Source organism: Papio anubis, chromosome 1 (genome assembly GCF_008728515.1).
Source record: "Papio anubis isolate 15944 chromosome 1, Panubis1.0, whole genome shotgun sequence".
Taxonomy (NCBI): domain Eukaryota; kingdom Metazoa; phylum Chordata; class Mammalia; order Primates; family Cercopithecidae; genus Papio; species Papio anubis.
In genome coordinates, this window is record NC_044976.1 from 148,739,537 (window position 1) to 148,760,832 (window position 21,296).

The 21,296-nt window shown below is 39.9% G+C and overlaps 1 protein-coding gene across 22 annotated transcripts in view; it reads right to left on the reverse strand.

The window, feature by feature from the left end:
- The window catches only part of RPS6KC1 (ribosomal protein S6 kinase C1), a 211,674-nt gene that overhangs the window by 162,712 nt on the left and 27,666 nt on the right, over positions 1-21,296 (reverse strand). The window contains exon 1 of one of the 22 annotated variants that reach the window (XM_021933365.2): positions 20,642-20,763. The exons of the other annotated variants lie outside the window; for them this stretch is intronic. The gene's annotated coding sequence lies outside the window, so the exon portion shown is untranslated. Of the gene's footprint in view, positions 1-20,641; positions 20,764-21,296 lie in introns of those variants that run through there. 22 annotated transcript variants of the gene reach the window in all.

The window sequence follows — 21,296 nt, forward strand, 5'->3', positions numbered from 1 at the left end:
AAAGATGGGCACAACAGACACTGAGAACTCCAAAAGTGGGGATGGAAAGAGGGAGATAACTGTTAAAAAACTATCTATTGGGTACTATATTCATTATTTGGGTGGTAAGTTCATTTGAAGCCCAGATCTTAACACCACACAACATACCCAGGTAACAAACCTGCACATGTACCTGCTGAATCTAAAAAGAAACAATGTTTTCCCGTTTCCTGATAATAATAAAATTTTTAAGAGACCATTAACACATGAATTAGACAAACAACAGACTGGGAGAAAACATTTGCAAAACATCAAACTACTGGTATCTAACATATACAAAGAACTCCAGCCCCACAAAATAGACAAAAGATGTAAACAGATACTTCAGGAAAAAAAAAAAAAAGGATGTATTAGTGGCTAATAAGCATGTAAAAAAATCTTTAGCCTATTAGTAATCAAGGAACTGAAAGTTAAAACCACAATAAGATACCATTGCACATGCCCCAGAATGGCTAAAATTAAAAAGGCTAATAATGCCCAATGTTGGTAAGAGTGTGAAGCAGCCAGAAATTTCATACATTGTTGATGGGAATATCAAATGACACAAGCACTTTTGGAAAGTCTCTTAGTTTCTTATAAAATAAAACATACACCTATCTTATGATCCAGAAATTATATTCCTAGCTATTTACCCAAGAGAAACATATATACACATAAAGATGCTTATCATAGACTTACTTAAAAATCGCCCCAAACTGGTAATATTCCAGGTGCCCATTGACAGGACAGTGGATAAACAGACTGTGGTACATTTAAACCAAACAGCAATAACAAGGAATGAACCTCTGAGGAACACAATAGTATGGATGAATCCCAAAAACATGTTGCAGGAGGGAAGCCAGATACAAAAAGTTTGTACGGCATGATTCCATTTAAAATCCAGGACGTACAAAACTAATATATAGTAGAAAAAGTTCCTTCTAGGGAGCTTGAGGACAAGGATTGACAGGGAAGGGGCAAGAAGCAAACTTTTAGGTGTTGGTAATGCTCTATATCTTGATAGGGGTTTGGGTTATATAGATATATGTTTGTCACACATACGATGGGACACTTAAGATTTGTGCATTTAACTGTATGTAAACTTATCTAAACAAAATGTAAACAAATATTGAACTCTTATTAATGATAATATGTTAAAGTATTTATGAGTGAAGGACACTGGTATCTGCACTTCATGCTGAAATGCATAAAAACAAGACAGATTATGGAGAGATATGTGATAAAGAAAATATAGCAAAACGTCACTGTACACATCTTTCAACTTGCCTATATGCTTGAAAATTTTCACAATAAAATGTTGTGTAAATAAAGTCCACCACAAAGAGAAAAAATAGTACTGGTAGCATAAATGAAAAAACACAGATGAATTTTAATGAAATAATTTCTACAACTAATATATTTAACAAAGACAACCTAATTTGAAAATTTTCAAAAAAGTAGCAGCAAGATTCAATAGTCATCCTAATGACAGACAATAACCTTGCAACTACTCTGTACTTGTGTATCCTTCAACATAATCAAAATTTCACTTGAAAGGCTGTGACAACATGAGAAATCATAATCAGGTGCTTCTCCTACTGTAGCTTTGAATTTCCATTCATAGTACCAATGTTTATTTTCCTGTGAACAGAGTAGAAAAATTATAGGTAAACACAGAAAATGCAGAACAAATTGTTCCCAAGGTTTACTGTGCAACATTATATACCTCATCTTATTGAATTTCAATCTACTGCTCTTCACAGATACTGCATTTTTCACAAACTGAAGATTTGTGGCAACATTTTTCTAACAGCATGTGCTCACTTTATGTCTCTATGTCACATTTTGGTAAATGTCACAATCAAACTTTTTCATTATTGTTATATCTGTTGTAGTGATCTATGATCAGTAATCTTTGGTACTGGCATTTGCAATACAATAACATTGTTTTGAGGCACCACAAACCACAAGAATATAAAATGCAAACTTAGGTGATAGATGTTGTATGTGTTCTGACTGCTCCACCAACCAGCTGTACCCAATCTCCCTTTCCTCAGGCCGCTGTATTCCCTGAGACACAATAATATTGAAAGGACGCCAACTAGCCTCTACAATGGCCTCTAAGTGTTCAAGTGAAAGGAAGAGTTACAGGTGTCTCACTTTAAATCAAAAGCTAGAAATAAGGCAGGGTGCAGCGGCTCACAACTATAATCCCAATAATCTGAGAGGCTGAGGTGGGCTGATCAGTTGAGCCCATGAGTTTGAGACCAGCCTAAGTAACAGGGTGAAACTCCGTCTCTACAAAAAAAAAAAAAAAAATTAGCCAGGCATGGTGGCACATGCCTGTAGCATGACTGTAGTCCCCTGTAGTCTCAGATATTCAGGAGGCTGAGGTGGCAAGACGCTTGAGTCCCAAAGGTCAAGGCTGCAGTGAGCCATGATCATATCACTACACTCCAGCGTCGGAAACAGAGCAAGACTCAGTAAGGAAGGCATAACACAAACCAAGAAATGTTGAAAGTCAGGCCTCTTGCACCAGTTAGCCAAGTTGTGAATACAAAAAACAAGTTCTTGAAAGAAATTAAAAGCGTTATTCCCATGAACACATGAATGATACGAAAGTGAAGCAACCTTATTGCTGATATGGAGAAAGTAAACCAGCTCTAACATTCCCTTAAACCAAAGCATACTCCAGAGCAAGGCCCTAACTCTCTAATTCTATGAAGACTGAGAGAGGTGAAGAAGCTGCAAAAGAAAAGTTGGAAGCTAGCTGAGGTTGGTACATGAGGTTTAAGAAATGAAGCCATCACCGTAACATAAAAGTGCAAGGTGAAGCGGCAAGGGCTGCTCTGTAGAGGCTGCTTCAAGTTATACAGAAGATCTAGCGAAGATCATTGACGAAGATGGCTACACTAAAGAACAGATGTTTAATGGAGACAAAACAGCCTTCTTTTGCAAGAAAATGCTATCCAACACTTTCATACCCAGAGAGGAGAAGTCATGCTTGGTTTCAACACTTCAAAGCACAGGCTGAGTCTTCTGTTAGAAGCTAATGCAGCTGATGACTTTAAGTTGAAGCCGATGTTTACTGACCATTCTGAAAATCCTAGGGCCTTTAAGAATTAGGCTAAATCTACTCTGCCTGTGTTCCATCAACAGACAAAGCCTCAATGACAGTACATCTGTTAATAGCATGGTCTATTGAATATTTTAAGACCACTGTTGAGACCCACTGCACAGAAAAAAAGATTCCCTTTAAAACAAATTTTTTTGAGACAGTCTCACTCTGTCCCAGGCTGGAGTGCAGTGGTGTGATCTCAGCTCACTGCAGCCTCTGCCCCCGGGTTCAAGTGATTCTCCTGCCTCAGTCTCCTGAGTAGCTGGGATTACAGGTGCACACCACCATGTCTGGCTAACTTGTATTTCTAGTAGGGACGGGGTTTCACAGGGCCAGGCTGGTCTTGAACTCCTGACCTCGTGATAGACCCACCTTGGCCTCCCAAAGTGCTGGAATTACAGGTGTGAGCCACTGCGCCCTGCCTCTTCAAAATATTATTGCTCACTGACAATGAATCTGGTTCACTCGTAGCTTTGGTGGAGATGTACAAGGAGATTAATGATGTTTTCATGCCAGGTAACACAACATCAATTCTGCAGTACAAGGGATCAAGGAGTAATTTTGTACTTTCAATCCTCCTTATTTACCTATATATTTCTGTGTGTATATAATATATATAAGCCTCTCCCTCACCCGCAATTACCCAACATTGATTTATTATTTATTATTTAAGAAATACATTTCATAGGCTAGAGATGACATACAAGTGATTCATCTCACAGATCTAAGCAAAATAAGTTGAAAACCTTCTGGAAAGGATTCACCATCCTGAATGCCATTGACAACATTTGTGATTCATAGGGGAAGGTAAAACTATCAATTTTTTTTTTTTTTCTTTGATACAGTGTCTCGTGCTGTCACCCAGGCTGGAGTGCAGTAGTGCAGTCTCAAATCACTGCAACCTCCGCCTCCCGGGTTCAAGCAATTCTCCTGCCTCAGACTCCCGAGTAGCTGGAATTACAGGCAAGTGCCCTACCACGTCTGGCTAATTTTTCACCATGTTTGCCAGGCTGGTCTCGAACCCCTGACCTCAAGTGATCCACCTACCCTGCCCTCTCAAAGTGTTGGGATTACAGGCATAAGCCACCACACCCGGCCAACATTAATAAGATTTTTGAGGTTGATTCTAACCCTCATGGATGACTTTGAGGGGTTCAGGACTTCAGTGGAGGAAGTAACTGCAGATGTGGTAGAAATAGCAAGAGAACGAAAACTGGAAGAGAAGCCTGAAGATGTGACTGAATTGCTGCAATCTCATGATAAAAGTTAAAAGAACAAGGAGTTGCTTCTTACGGATGAACAAAGAAAGTGGTTTCTTGAGAAGGAGTCTATTCCTGGTGAAGATGCTGTGAACACTGTTGAAATGACAACAAAGGATTTTGAATGTCACATACACTTAGTTGATAAAGCAGTCACAGGATTTGAGAGGACTGACTCCAATTTTGAAAGAAGTTCTACTGCAGGTAAAATGCTATCAAACACCATCACATGTTACAGAGAAATCTTTTGTGAAAGGAAGAGTCAATGGATGCAGCAAATCTCATTGTTGTTTTATTTTAAGAAATTGCCACAACCACCACAACTTTCAGCAACCACCACCCTGATCAGTCAGCAGCCATCAACATGGAGACAAGACCCACCACCAGCAAAAGATTGCCACATACTGAAGACTCAGATGAAAATTAGCATTTTTAGCAATATAGTATCTCTTAATTAAGGTATGTATATTTTTTAAGACATAGTGCTACTGCACACTTAACAGACTACAGTACAGTATAAACCACAACTTTTATATGTACTGGGAAACCAAAATATTCTGTATGACTCACTTTACTGTGATGGTCTGAATCCAAATCTACAATATCTCTGAGGTATACCTATATATTTGTGTGTGTGTGTATAATATATATAAACCACTCCCCCACCCCCAATCACCCAACAATGGTTCATTAAAAGCTGTGGAGAGGAGGGAATTAAATCCAAACATTCTAACTAAGCTCATTAGTCACTAGAAATAAAGCCTCTCTGTTTGATTTATAACCTGTTTTGGAATCCTCCCTATGTTGTTTTTATTATTTAGAACAACTCCTAAATAGCAGAGTTTACAACTTTTTTAAAATGCACATGTTAGTCATCAAAAGCTAGTTCATGGAACTAAAACTTTACTTGGCCAGTATGAAATTATCTAGAAAAGCGTAACGCTGACGAATCTTAACTATATCAAAAGTTCATTAACAAAGTAAAAAGAAAGAGAGGTCAAGATTCTCTGCATTAAATTCTCTCTAGCCAAACTGCACCAGGAACATACTTGTAGTTAAACAAGCTGAATTTATTACTTCTTGCAACTAAGGAGAATACATACCATTGGGAACACTGGGGCATTTCACCAAGAGGGTATCAGAAAGGACTTACAGGGCTTTGGACTGTGTTAGCTACTTTTGGGAAGGGTTCAAGAACGTGGGGTTCTGCCCTGGATTGGACGCTGTCAGGAAGTGGAGGTAATCCTATGATTCTCTCAATTCTAATTCTATGATTCTATGATTTTTAATATACCTTACTATGAAGCAGGAAAAATGAAGCAAGGCTACGGCTGATTTATAAAGAAGCAGTAGTCATTCATTATAACCAGAATGAGGATATTTGATCGTTTTTGTGACTTGAACGATGTTTATGTTTTTGTCTGTGTTCAGACATGACTACAGGATGGTCTTGTTTTTGTTGTCATCCAAGGACATGGAGTGATCTTGTCTAATGTTCATGTTCTATGAAATTGTTTGTGTTCAATCGGAGAACAACACAGCCTAATTGTGAATTCCAGGCCAACTCTAAGAAACACCAAGGTCAAACCAGTATAGTGCCTGGCCAGTTCTTAGCTATTGGGAGCTGCCTGTCTCTTTCTCACAGGAAGTCATACTCTGATGACAGATATAACAAACAATGATCTATTCATGAGAAAACAATCAGACAGATATAGCTTGTGAAACTGACAAAACTATTGTTCTACGCTCTTTAAAAATGTCAGTGTTATGAAAAATCAAAAAGAAAAAAAATAAGGACTATTCTAGATTAAAGAAACAAACCAAGAAAGGCATGATTATGAAACAAACAAAAAAAGCAAGCTAAAAGGGACATTTCAAGGACAGCTACAGAAATCTGAAGATGGACTGCCTATTGTATAATATTGCTTCAATGTTAAATTTCATAGGTGCAATATGGTATTATGATCATAGCAGAAATATGGGGAGTAGGCATGAAATATCATAATGTCTGCATTTTATTCTCAAATGGTTCAGGAAAAAATGTGAGACACACACATAGAGACTGAAATGCAGAAAACGTGGCAAAATGTTAACAATCCGTGAATTTGGGGAAAAAAAGGTATATATGTGTTCACTATACTACTCTCTTGGTGGGGGATGAAGCATAAATTTGAAATTTTGTCAATTTAAAAACAAAATGGAGAAAAATACATGAGTTAAGTGCTATACTGATGAGATGAATAACCAGGAAGGGTGAACAGCTAACTCAGCTGAAAAGCAGCATGGCAAACTTCCTAGAAGAGACATCTTCTGAAAGCCTAACCAGAAACTCCACAGTGGAGCAACACAAAACTAAAGAAGGAGACACAAGAGAGTAAGGCATGTTAGGGAATGGCAAACTCACTGAGCAACAGGTAATAGCTAACATTAGCTGATATGCATCTAGCATGGAGCTAAATATAATACAGATATAATTGTCACAACAGTAAGGTATTATCCTTACCATACCAATACTAGACTCAGATGTTAATTTGTGTAAGATCACACTGGTGGTAGTTAACAAAAGATATGGGTCTAAATCTATCTGACTGCAAAAAATAAGTACTTCTCACCATACCATTAGAACAATAACTACATCAGCTCGATGATATGTAAAATTACAATAGGACTCCTTTGCTGCTGAAGTTTACTTACTAATGTAAGAGGACCTATAAAAAGGTAGATGATTGGCTGTGTGCGGTGGCTCACACCTGTAATCCCAGAACTTTGGGAGGCTGAGGCAGGCGGATCACCTGAGGTCAGGAGTTTGAAACCAGCCTGGCCAACATGGTGAAACCCCATCTCTACTAAACTACAAAAATTAGCCGGGCACGGTGGCAGGCACCTGTAATCCTAGCTACTCAGGAGGCTGAGGCAGGAGAATTGCTTGAACCCGGGAGGCGGAGGATTCAGTGAGCCGAGATGGCATCACTGCACTCCAGCCTGAGTGACAGAGCGAAACTCCGCCTCATAAAAAAAAAATTATTAACCAACAATTCCTTCCACACAACCACAGCTGCTGCCTACAAGGTTCATTACAGTCATCAAATATTACAAATGGACTGTACCATTTATTAAAAGAGATAAATTGCTTACTTATTAAGATTAATAAGAAACTTTCATTCTGTAATATGGAAGGATGTGGAGAAAAGTTTAAGATAATCCATTAGCAGCTGATAATAACAGCTAGGAACTTCAACCAATTTAAAAACCAGTCTCTTTCACCCAGTGACAAGCTTCTTTTTTAAGAAGCCAGCTATGTATCCTCCAATATTAAAGATAAATGTGCTACATTCCACAGTATACAAAGTGCGATGCAAAAAGTAAAAATATCCCTCCTACCATTCCTTCAGAGGTGACAGACACTATACAAATGTGTATAGGTATGACTCAAATATGTTTATTTACACATACACAGGATCTTACCAAACATCATTATATGCAACATTTGTTTTGTTTAGCTTAAAAACATATCTTGGACATTGTTCCACACAAGTGTCTTTTTTTTTTTTTTTTTTTTTTTTTTTTTTTTTTGAGACGGATTCTCACTCTGTCGCCCAGGCTGGCGTACAGTGGCACGATTTCGGCTCACCGCAAGCTCTGCCTCCTGGGTTCATGCCATTCTCCTCAGCCTCCTGAGTAGCTCGGAGTACAGGCGCCAGCCACCACGCCCAGCTAATTTTTCGTATTTTTAGTAGATACAGGGTTTCACCGTGTTACCCAGGATGGTCTCGATCTCCTGACCTCGTGATCCGCCCGCCTCGGCCTCCCAAAGTGCTGGGATTACAGGAGTGAGCCACTGTGCCTGGCCCATACAGGTGTATTTCAAACGGCCCCAGAATCCTATTACTTGGCTAAATTATGGCACATCCATATAATCATAGATTGAGAAACACTCAATTTTCAGTTTTCTTCTACTGAATGCTGCAATAAACACACTGTGTATGGGTATATATGTGTGCACATGTGTTCTCTACGAGTCATCCACAGACTGCAGGTAGTCCCTGAAGGGCCTTTCAGGCAATCAACAAGGTCAAACCATTTTCATAATACTACTACAAAAGCAGTTGCATTTTTTTATTGTACTAACATTTGCACTGATGGTCTAAAAGCAATGGTAATAAAACTGCTGACCTCTTAGCATGAAATCAAGGCAACAGCACCAAAGTAAACTTACTTGCAATCATTATATTCCTTACTGCCATTCACTCATATTTAAAAAAAAAAAAAGTCATGCCAGTTTCACTTCGAATGTCCTTGATAAAGCAGTAAAAATTATTAACTTTATTAAATCTCAACCCTTGAGAACATTTCTTTTTTAAATTCTGTGAAATGAAACAAACTATAACTATTCAGATTTGGATATCTGACAGACATTTTCTCAAACATAAACATGGGGCTAACAATTCGAGGAAAATAACCAACAGTATTATTATCAGTGATAAAATTCAAGCTGTCAAACCACTGTGAGCTTGACAGCTTCCCAATACTTTAAAATTTCTTCCTTAGAAATCTGTGATGATATTAATGATTTTTAACACTGTATAATAAAATGGGTAAGCATTTACAAAATCTGCATAATTCAGGAAACCAACATTTTTCAAATGACCAATACGTGATGTTACAAACTCATGCCCAGGTAAAAGATATATTCAAATCTAAGACAGACAAATGGATTGTAATGTAACAAAGTACAAAAGGTTCATTTATAGGGTTCTGATTCCACAATGCAACTAGCCTTCATGAAATTACCACACATCGTTTTGGTGTATCAAAGAATACCTTTAATTATCTGAAAATGGTATTAAAACCCTCCTCCCGGGCCGGGCACGGTGGCTCACGCCTGTAATCCCAGCACTTTGGGAGGCCGAGGTGGGCGGATCACAAGGTCAGGAGATCGAGACCATCCTGGCTAACATGGTGAAAACCCGTCTCTACTAAAAATACAAAAAAATTAGCCAGGCATTGTAGTGGATGCCTGTAGTCCCAGCTACTCAGGAGGCTGAGGCAGGAGAAAGGCATGAACCCAGGAGGCGGAGCTTGCAGTGAGCTGAGATCATGCCACTGCACTCCAGCCTGGGAGACAGAGCGAGACTCCCTCTCAAAAAAAAAAAAAAAAAAAAAATCCCTTTTTCAACTGCATTATCTGTGTGACCCCGAATTTTACTCATCTACTTCAACCAAAACAACGTATCTCAACAGGCTGAATACAGAAACAGATATAAGAATCCAGTTATCTCCTTTTAAGCCAGACATTAGAGATTTGTAAAAATGTAAACCAACAGTATTCTTCTTGCTATTTCTTTTTTGCTTTGAAGAATCATGTTTCATAAAAAGGTCCTTTTATGTTAACATGTAGTATATTTTTTAATTTTATTTAATACATTTTTTAAAAGTTCTAGTATGGTAAATATTAATAGCTATAACCCATATAAACAACAGTCCTTTGAAGTCCTCAATAATTTTTAAGAATATAAAGAGCAATTCTAAGACCAAAACATCTAATACTCATTGATACATATCTCCCATGTAGACATGAGAATGGATGTGTATAAAAATTAATTAAAAACAGAATAGAAAAGGTTTATTTCAAATTGCCCTCCAAAGAAACTGTGTGAATTTATACTCTTCCTGTTATATATCTATTGCTCCATACTAGGTACAATCAAACATTTTAATTTTGGCCTTGGGATTGACTTCCGATGACATCATCACCTATAACTACTCTACCTTTTAAATCTTAACTTGTACTTTTATTTTGCTCAATTTATTTTTCAAGTATTTATATGTCAGGCAGAGTCCTACATGCTGAAGATACATTCATAAAACCGAAGCAGTCTCTGGATCACGCAGCTTAGGGTGTTGTCATGGAATCAAAGAGAAACAGAGAACATTATAATTAAAGAGCAAAGGAGGGTTCTTACTTTTAGAACACAAGAAAACAATACTGGCTGTAGGTTAAGAACCATGATTCTTAAAACTCCTCAGACTGATGACTTCTTAAAATTATCTTCATCTTCACATTTAGAGTGCCACAAGTCTTAAAAACTTGACAGTGAGAATACTACATCCTGAAACAGTTCTCTTTCTCAACTCTGGATCCAATGCTCACTTCTTCAACCATAGACTCTAAGTTTCTTAGAGGAGCTGTTTGCATCATGATATCCTCAGTGCCAATTTTTAGAAAGCTTCTTGAATTAAATGTGCCCATAAAATTTCTAGATAATTGATAACTGGACTGAAATTAGTCAAAGATTATTAATAGCTACATGATCCAGAGACTGCTTCGGTCTTACGAATGTATCTTCAGCATGTAGGACCGTGCCTGACATATAAATACTTGAAAAATAAGTTGAGCAAAATAAAAGTATGAGGTAATAGATTTTTGGCATGTAAACATGCTTGCCAGGCACCTTAACAGCAAAATGGGGCCAGGCGCGGTGGCTCATGCCTGTAATCCCAGCACTTTGGGAGGCTGAGGCAGGTGGATCGCCTGAGGTCAGGAGTTCAAGATCAGCCTGGCCAACATGGTGAAACCTCGTCTCTACTAAAAATACAAAAATTAGCCAGGCGTGTGGCATGTGCCTGTAATCCCAGCTACTTGGGAGGCTGAGGCAGGAGAACCGCTTGAATCCGGGAGGCGGAGGTTGCAGTGAGCCAAGAGTGCGCCATTGCACTCCAGCCTGGGTGACAAGGGCGAAGCTCCATCTCAAAAAAAAAAAAAAACAGCGAAATGGTGGTCAAAAGCAGTAGTAGTTGCAATGGCAAACAGCACATACATCTTTTAAATAGGAAAGGTATCAAGGAAAAAAAGTAAGGAACCATTGATATTGGATAGTAATTAAAAGAGAAAACAGAAATGTGAAGCACCATGGAGTATAAGATTAAAGGCCATAAGCAGGCAGTCACATGCTAACAGCCTACAATAATAAGAGTTCACAAACTCCCTAATGCTTGGTAGCGGAACAGAATGGATTGAAGACCCCATCAAAACTAATGGCTCTACTGCTATTGACCTGTTGCCCACATCCCTCAATTGCTTTCACATAAGAAAATATAAATGCTTTTCTTTCTATTATGTGCCCAAGTTACTGCTACTACATATATCTCAAGATATTAAAAAATCATAAATTGTTACTATTAAATATTTGTTAAAATTAAAGAATTGTAGCAATAAGCTTTTGATGATCACTTCATTCTGGCACAAATGCCACTGATGTTGCTATACTATGTAAGATTCTCTGTATCTTGTCCCCAAATCTCAAGGAGGTGTAAAACGTAAAACATTCTGAGGAAGCAAGTGTCGAGTTCAGTGACTATTGTAATCCTGCAATCAGCCTGGAGAAACCTCTGTTCCGTGTAGACTACCAGCCAATGGAAACAGGTCATTCAGAATCACTTCAGATCATTCAGAACTCTTCCTAAATCAGAGTATCAATATAGGGTTCAACCAAGAGACAGAAACCACGCAGTAATTTGAACACGGAAAAGTTTAATATTAAAAAATGAGGCCAGGCGCAGTGGCTCACGCCTGTAATACCAGCACAGCACTTTGGGAGGCTGAGGTGGACGGATCACTTTGTGCTCAGGAGTTCAAGACCAGCCTGAGCAACATGGCAAAATTCTGTCTCTACTAAAAATACAAAAATTAGTTGGGCATGGTAGCCTATAACCCAGCTACTTGGGAAGCTGAAGTCAGAGAATCGCTTGAACCCAGAGGTGGAGGTTGCAGTGAGCCATGATCACACCACCGCACTCCAGCCTGGGCGACAGAGCAAGACTCCATCTCAAAAAAAAAAAAAAAAATTTTTAGTCATGAGAGTGGAGTAACAATAAAGGTAAAAAGAGAACTCTGAAGAATATCCTAGGGTGAGGGAGAATACCCAAAGAAGGAACAACTTAGAAAGGGGAACTCTTCTCCAAGGGTGGGATTCGGATCTCTGTAGAGAAGGTGTGGCTGCAGCCACTGGATGGAAAAAAAGTTTGCTAGGTTCCCTGGGCCAACCTTGAACCACAGTTGCCAGAAAAGCAGGAAAGACTCCTCCAGAATTCAAGCATGCCAAGGCTGGCAGGTGAGCACACAGTCATGGTGTGAGGAACGAACTCACCAGCAAGATAATGCAAGTCCTGGGGTACCTAGTATCTGCAGTGGGAAGACCACAGGAAACAACTTTCTGCGGTTAAAGCAGGCCAAGGCTAGCAGACAGGCATGTAGAAGGAGAGGGGGTTATTAGGAGCCCACTCTCCAGAAGGGCAACCAGGTCCAGGGTTCAAAATCTGTTGCCAGGGAGGGGGAACAGGGGACACAGAAAACAACTTTGCAGGGTGCTAGCAGGCCAAAGCTGATGGGCAGATACACAGACAAATCCACGTACACAGAAGGAGTCAGAGAGTTAGTAACTCAGTCTCCAATAGGCCTGTGGCACCTTGGTGTCCTTAGCTAGGTGATCACCAAACGGGCTAAGCCTGCAAGCTTACCAAGAGATTGCGTGGCCAAGGCAGAATGGCTCTGGCAACAATGCAAAAAGAGCAAGAAAAAAAAATCCATAGGACTCTGGAAGAAGGAAGACAAGCCCTCTATACTCAAAAAAATGAATATACATTGCATAGTAGTCTGAAAAATGGTCCCCCAAAGCCAATCCCTGGAACCTTAGCAATGGAGTGCCCTCCGTTGCTAAGCTTAACAATGCATTCACCATAAAGAAAAAATACTGAAAGAATCCTACCATTAACCAAGCAGGAAATGAAGAGATTTGAAGCTAAGAAGCAATAAAGGGATAACTGGCACAGCCTCTTAGAACCAAGAATTATCACTGTAGGAGCCCCACGAACTCCAGACTGATCTTGAAAGGCAACCATTTCCCCAATGTTGATGAGAAATACAGCTGGTATTAGCTATCAGAACATACTCTGTAAAGCCACTGCCCAAAAATCAATGTGATATAGAAATCGGTATTTATATAAGAATAGACACATAAATGCCACAAAAGAGAAAATCTTTAATTAGTGAAAACTCATATGAAGTCTATACATAACAAAGATAATAGTTCAACTTCTTTGAGAAAAAGGTGGATTATCTAACAAGTGATCTTATAAGTTCATCTGTTAAAAAAAAAAAAAGGGAAAGTGAAACATCATCTGACATTCTGTTCAAATATAAATTCCTCAAGAATCATTTTTTAAACTTTTTAAAAATTATTACTGTAATAATCATCTTGTAAAACATGTAGGCATTGGGAGACATTTCTAGTCAAGACCAGAAACCCAGAAGCAGGGGGTGGGAGGACAGTACAAAGAGAACTAAATATATAATTGAACATATAAAATGTTGTTTCACTAAAGGTATTATAAACAATTCTAAAATATATGTATATCTATATAATACACGTGCACATATACATATATGTACATGAGGTTTGAAAATTATTAGAGGTATGTTTAAATGTGTGCACTATACCTATGCATATAGATAAATGTATTACATTTCCTAACTCTGGCTGTTGAAAAGAAGCTTAGAAGCAAGTTGCAAGGAACATACCTACTGACCGGATAGTGATCTCAGTAGCAGCTAGGGTCCAGATAGAAAATGAAATCCACACAGCAATTTGAACAGGGAGTCTTATAAAGAAGTATTAACTATTTACAAAGTATTAACTACTAAGAGGAAATAAAAGACAACTCTTATGAATGCCTAGGTTGAGGAGGAGAACCAAAGGAAATACCTGAAAGAGGTGCCTCCTCCCCAAAGCTAGAATTCAGATCTCATTGGAGGCAATGTGGCTGTAACCCACTGGTTGCCCCTGACATAGCTGTTCTAATATAATACTAGGAGGGTCAAACTTCATGGGCAAGGAACTACAGGCCGAGAATGGCAAGCAGGAAACTCTGCTGTGGTGCCAGCAGATCCAGGAAGTCAAGGAGCCACAGCCAGTAACTGACAACAAAATTTCCTAGGGGATGAGTACCACCAGGCATCCCACACATGCCACTGGCAACACAGAGCAAACAGGAACAGAAGCACACCAAAACCCTACTTCCTACAGTGTCCATCCAGCACCTTCTACTGACTAAGCTCATCCATACCAGCTGGAAAAGGAGGTCCAACAAGGCAATGAAGGTTGGATTTGGAGCCAAAATACAATAAACTGAGAAGCAGCATAGTCTTTAACACCATTATCCACAAAAAGCAACCAGGGTTCCTTGAAGAAATGGCAGATTTCGGGGCAGGAGCAGAATAAACTCAAGAAGAGCACTGAACATCTTGTTATGCCTAAAAATAGTAAGTGCTGAAATAAAAAAAAAGAAAATAGGATGAGAGGAAGTTACAAGGACACAGAATCCAGCTTAAAAGGGCTCCTACTGATCAAAGCTGGGACAATTTGTGCATCAAAATAATTAAATGTATTAATGAATTCTAAACTACTAGGAAAAAAAAGGTGAGTCCAGATCAATCAGGGATAGATGGACAGATTCATGGATACAATATATAGATATACAGACACAGATACACAGCTGTATAGATACAAAGAGAAACGTAGATGCATAAACACAGACACAGATAAAGGGAGAAGGAAGGGTAATAGCAAGGTGGTGGAGTACAGGAATTGGAAAATCATTATTTTGTAACTATCATATAAACATTGGGTTAGGCAAGAATCATCAATGGATGCTAAATCCAGGAGATAATTTTGTAGAAGAGCAAGATGTTTTCATGACCTTACAAATGTCTCCCCAAAGGTTACTTATTAGCTTCAAGAAAGAAAAAAAAATGAATATACATTATATAGTAGTCTGAAAAATGGTCCCCCAAAGCCAATCCCTGGAACCTATAAATATTACTTTTGGAAAACGAATCTGCAGATATGATGAAGGATTTCAAGATGGGGACATTATCCTGCATTTTCTGGATGGGCGCTAAATGTCTCACAATGTCCTTATAAGAAAATCAGAGGGAAGTGTCACAAAGAGGGAAATATGAAGATGGAGCAGAGTGAGGCTTGAAGTTGAGGGCCCTGAAGACTAAACTAATGCTGCCACAAGCCAAGGAATGTAGGCAGCTACCAAACGCTGAAAGAGGCAAGGAATAGTGTCTCTCCTCTGAAAAGAGGACATCCCCTGCCAACACCTTGATTTCAGCCCAGTGGTACCGATTTCAGACTTCTGGACTTCATAACTGTGAGAAAACAAATTTCCATTGTTTTATGCCACCAAGTGTATGGTAATCTGTTACGGCAGCCCCAGGAAACTAACATAGTGGGAAACCTGGACAATACCTTGACCAAGTGACATAAATTCATATCACTAATGAGGGGCAGACAGACATCACGTGCCTTCAGATGAGATACTCTGAGGACACCTATGTAGTATCCAGCCAAGAAGAATTCATAACCTAGAACAAAACATGAGAAAACATCAGAGAACCTAAAATGAGGATCACTCTCTTTAAAAGCAGGGAAAAGGATATGGATAGAGAGGGAGAAGGTATTCTTCAAAAATGCCAATATAGGCCGGGCGCAGTGGCTCACGTCTGTAATCCCAGCACTTTGGGAGGCCAAGGCGGGTGGATCACGAGGTCAGGAGATTGAGACCATCCTGGCTAACATGGTGAAACTCCGTCTCTACTAAAAATATAAAAAATTAGCCGGGTGCAGTGGCGGGCGCCTGTAGTTCCAGCTACTCAGGAGGCTGAGGCAGGAGAATGGCTTGAACCCAGGAAGCAGAGCTGGCAATGAGCCGAGATAGCGCCACTGCAGTCCTGCCTGGGCGAAAGAGTGAGACTTCCATCGCAAAAAAAAAAAAAAAAAATGCCAATATAATGAAAAACAAAAAACAGCTATATTAACATTCCAGATTAGAGACTAAAGACAGCAACTAAGTAAAATACCAATCCTAGAATGGATCCTATACCAGAAAGAAGAAAAATGACATTAAAAGGTCAACTAACAAAATTGGAATACAGATGGTAAATTATAAAAATGTATCAATATTAAATTTACTCAAATTGATAACTGAACTTCAGAATATCCCTTTTCTTAGTGAAGAACTGAAGTGCTTAGGAGTAAAGGGACATGAAATTTGGAATATAATTTGGAATAACTCATTAAAAAATTATGGCCAGGTGTGGTGGCTCACACGTGTAATCCCAGCACTTAGGGAGGCTAAAGTGGGAGGATCACTTGAGCCCTGGAGGTCGAGGTACAGTGAGCCATGACTGTGACACTGCACTCCAGCCTGGACAACAAAGTGAGACCCTGCCTCAAAAAAAGAGAAGTTAAAAATTTAAAACTTAAAATAATGTAAAATTATGTGCATATATTTTATATGTGTGTGCTGGGGGAGAGAGAGGAAGAGGGAGAGAGACAGGAGACAGAGGAAGAGAGGGAAAGGGAGAAAGGGAAGGAGAAAGAGAGAGACACCAGCAAATGATAAAGTAAATGGGATAAAAGCTTAACAATAAGTGAATCTGGCTGCAAAATATACAGGGGTTCTTGTACTATTCTTCTTCTTGCAACTTTCTGTAAGTTTGAAACATCCCTCATCTCCACAGGCTGCCTGAGTGTTCTCACCATACAGCAACCAGTTTCCCCAAAACATGTAATGACACTTGGAGGCGAGGTGGGAGCATGAGCACACAAGATGGAAGCTACAGTCTTTTTTTATAACCTAATCCTGGAAGTGACATAACATCCCTTCTGCATATGCTACTAGTCATACAGACTAGTCCTGGTTCAATGTGGGAGGCGACTTCACAAGAACATAAATATCGGGAGACAGAGACCACTGGGGGCCATCTTGGAAGCTGGCCAACACAGACCACTCTTTGGCCCTCAAAGATTCATACTCCTCCCACATACAAGATCTCCTCACCCTCCTCCCAAGGTCCCCAAAAGTCTCATCCCATTATGGCAGCAATTCAAAGTCCAGGATCTCATCATGTAAGTCAGATCCATGTGTGATTGAGGTTCTTCAGGTGTCATTCCCTAGGAGGAGCCCCTTAAGTACAATCTTCCTAACCTGTGACACTATAGACAAGTTATCTCCCCTCTACCCACTCAATATACAACAGTGGGATAGGCATGGAATAACTGCTATAGACATTCCTATACAAAAAGGGGGGTACATGCAAGCCCCAAAGAAATCAATGGGTCCATAGTAATTCTGAAAAAACAAAGCAGGGCAAACGTTAGAAGTTTCTGATTAAGGCTCACAGGCTAGGAATAAATTCTCCAAGGCTATGGCTCTGCCCTCTGAGCTACTGGTTCCACCCTCTGAGTCATACCTCCTTTTCGATGAAAAAGAGCAAGGTGTGTGGCTTCATCGTTGTTTTTAGCCTTCCTGCCAGTAAAATTTGGGGGAGACGAAAGTCTCTCTGCATATATACTTTTAACTTTTTTGTGGGGGGGGTCACCTATGACTCTTATTGGGGTTTACTCAATTAGACAAAAGTGATAGCCACAAATCTCAAGTTAAACCCTTCTGCAGCTTTGGCTTCTACTGAGCTGGCTGAGGCTTACACTTCCACGAAGCCCTATTTGAGAGGATCTGCAAGGCACAACCTTAATCTCTACTGAGAGCATTTTGTCTGACTGAATCTTTCTGAGGTCTTAAGAAACATTTTAGTTCACACTGGGCTTCATCTTTAGGCCACATTTGCTCAGAAGTCATGTCTTAATTTTAGTACTCTCTGCTATCCAGAAAGATAGCATTTTCAAAACAAGTACCAGGTCCTTTTCGTTTAACAATCCTTCCTTTAGTTTCTCTCTCCTTTCACATTTCACTATGAGCAGCAAGAAGCACCACACTATAAATACTCTGGGTGGAAATCTCTTCAGCTAGCTTACCCAGTTCATTTGGTACATTTTCAACTTTCCACATAACTGCAGGCAACAATGTTGCTAAACTTTCTGCAACTACATAAGAGGGATCTTCCCTTCAGTTTCCAGAAACACTTACCTAACTTCCTTGGGAATCCTCACTTGCAGTTTTACCAAATACCATGAGGCTCCAATTAATCACTTCTTTTTTTTTTTTTTTTTTTTTTTGAGACAGAGTCTTTCTCTGTCGCCCAGGCTAGAGTGCAGTGACGCGATCTCGGCTCACTGTAAACTCCACCTCCCGGGTTCACGCCATTCTCGTGCCTCAGCCTCCCAAGTAGCTGGGACTACAGGCGCCAGCCACTACACCCGGCTAATCTTATTTTTTTTTATTTTTTATTTTTTGTATTTTTAGTAGAGACGGGGTTTCATGATGTTAGCCAGGATGGTTGCAATCTCCTGACCAAGTGATCCGCCCGCCTCGTCCCCCCAAAGTGCTGGGATTACAGGCATGAGCCACCGCGCCAGGCCCAATTAATCACTTCTTCAAGGTACTTCAGGCACTTACCAACACTCCTCAAAGCCCACAGCTCATTTCAAAACCACTCTCCACATTTGCAGTTTTGTTATAAAGTCTATTAAGTAGTTATTGCTGTGTAACATATTATCCCAAAACATGGTAGCCTACAACAAATATTTACTATCTCACTCAGTCTCTGAGGGTCAGAAATTCAAAAGTGGCTTGGCTGGGTGGCTCTAGCTCAGGCCTCTCATGAGATTGCTGTTAAGTGTCAGTCAACGCTGCAGTCATCTCGAAGTTCAACTGGGACTGGAGAATCTGCTCCTAAGTTCATTCACATGGCTGTGGCAGGTTTCATGCTTACTAGTTTTTGGCTGGAAGCCCCTGTTCCTCACCATGTGGGCCTCTTCATATGCTACCACAATGTTCTTACCATAGGAAAAGCTGGTAACCCTCAGAGCAAGTTATGAGAAAGAGAAAGGGAAAGGGAGAAAAAAAAAAAAAAAAAACACCTTAAGAGAGATGCCACAGTCTTTTATAAACAAATCTCAGGAATGAGATATATCATCACTTTTGCTATTGGTCACACAGACCAACCCTGGTACAATCTGGGAAGGTGCTATGGTTTAGATATGGTGTGTTTGACCCCACCAAGTCTCACGTTGAAATCTGATCCCCAATGTTCAAGGTGAGGCCTGGTGTGAGATGTTTGGATCACGGGAATGGATGTCTCATGACTGGCTTGCTGGTTCTCACTCTTAGTTCCCGTGAACTAAACCTGTTGGAAAAAGCCTGGCACCTCCTCCTCTCTCTCGTTTCCTTCTCTCACCATGTGGTGGCCTCTCATTCCCCTTCTGCCATGAGTGGAAGCAATCTGAGGCCCTTCCTAGATGCAGATGGAGGCCTCATGCATCTTTTACCTCCTGTAAAACCATGAGCCAAATAAACCTCTTTTCTTTATAAGTTACCCAGCCCCAGGTATTCCTTTGTAGCAACACTACACAGACTAAGACAGAAGGGAGACACAAAGGTGTGAATACCAGGAGATGAAAATCATAGGAGGCCATCTTGGAGGCTGGCTATCACAAAAGGCATGGTCCAAATATTTAGCAAACTAAAATGTAGCATGATTTCAATTTCCTAATGTAGTATAAGGAAAACAGAGACTTCACTTACACATTTTTCTTATGTTGGCACAGTAATTGTAACTATCGAAACTTGCAGAACAAAAGGTAATTGTGGTACACTACCTGACTTTATAATGAACAATATTTGCTCTGTCATAATAACATTATAAGGCGGGGTGCAGTGGCTCATGCTTATAATCCCAGCACTTAGGAAGACTGAGGCAGGAGGATTGCCTGAGCACAGGTGTTAAAGACCAGCCTGGGCAATATGGTGAAAACCTGTTGCTACAAAAATTACAAAAATTAGACTGGCATGGTGGCACGTGCCTGTAGTCCCAGCTTCTCGGGGGGCTGAGGTGGAAGGAGATGGAGGCTGTGTGATCGCACCACTGCACTCCACCCAGGGTGACAGAGTGAGACTCTGTCTCAAAAAATAATAATGTTATAAATGAAGTTTATTAAATTCCAGCTTTGAGAATTATTCTATACATTACAAGCTTAATTATAACCAATAAAGAGAATATAAATATCACCACCTTTGACAAATGTTAAAATATAAGTATAGATTTCAAATGTTAAGTGGTGAAGAGAGCTGAAGGGGTAGGAGGAAGATCAAAAATGCTATTAGAATCATCTTAGACAAATGATACTGTCCACAGTTACGGAACGAGAAATAAAGTCAATAGAAGAACTAAAAACATTATGTAATAATACAGAGAAACAGGGTAAACAAGCTAAATACCCACCAGAGTAGTGAGTCAATAGATATGTAAAAGTTGTTAAATCAAGAAAAAATGGGCCAGGCGAGGTGGCTCACACCTGTAATCCCAGCACTTTGGGAGGCCAAGGAGGCCGGACCACCTGAGGTCAGGAGTTCGAGACCAGCCTGCCCAACACGGCAAAACTCCGTCTCTACTAAAAATACAAAAAATTAGCTAGGTGTGGTGACAGGTGCCTGTAATTCCAGCTACTTGGGAGGCTGAGGCAGGAGAATCGCTTGAACCCGGGAGGCAGAGGTTGCAGTGAGCCGAGATCACTCCACTGCACTCCAGTTCGGGCGACAAGAGCAAAATTCCATCTTTAAAAAAAAAGAAAAGAAAAAATGGTATAGGCTTATTACAGATACAGAAATAAGTACCTGAAAAACAAAAAACAGGATTAAAATTCAGTTATGTCTAGAAGCAAAACTGGGTGGAGGGAAGGAGCAGGAAACTTGTTTTTATTGTACATTCTTCAATACTACCTTTGTTTTGTGTTTTGTTTTTATTTTACTTAGCCACATGCCTCTTTAAAAGTTATCTGCCAGGCGCAGTGGATCACACCTGTAATCCCAGCACTTTGGGAGGCTGAGGTAGACAGATCACTTAAGCTCAGGAGTTCAAGACCAGCCTGGGAAACGTG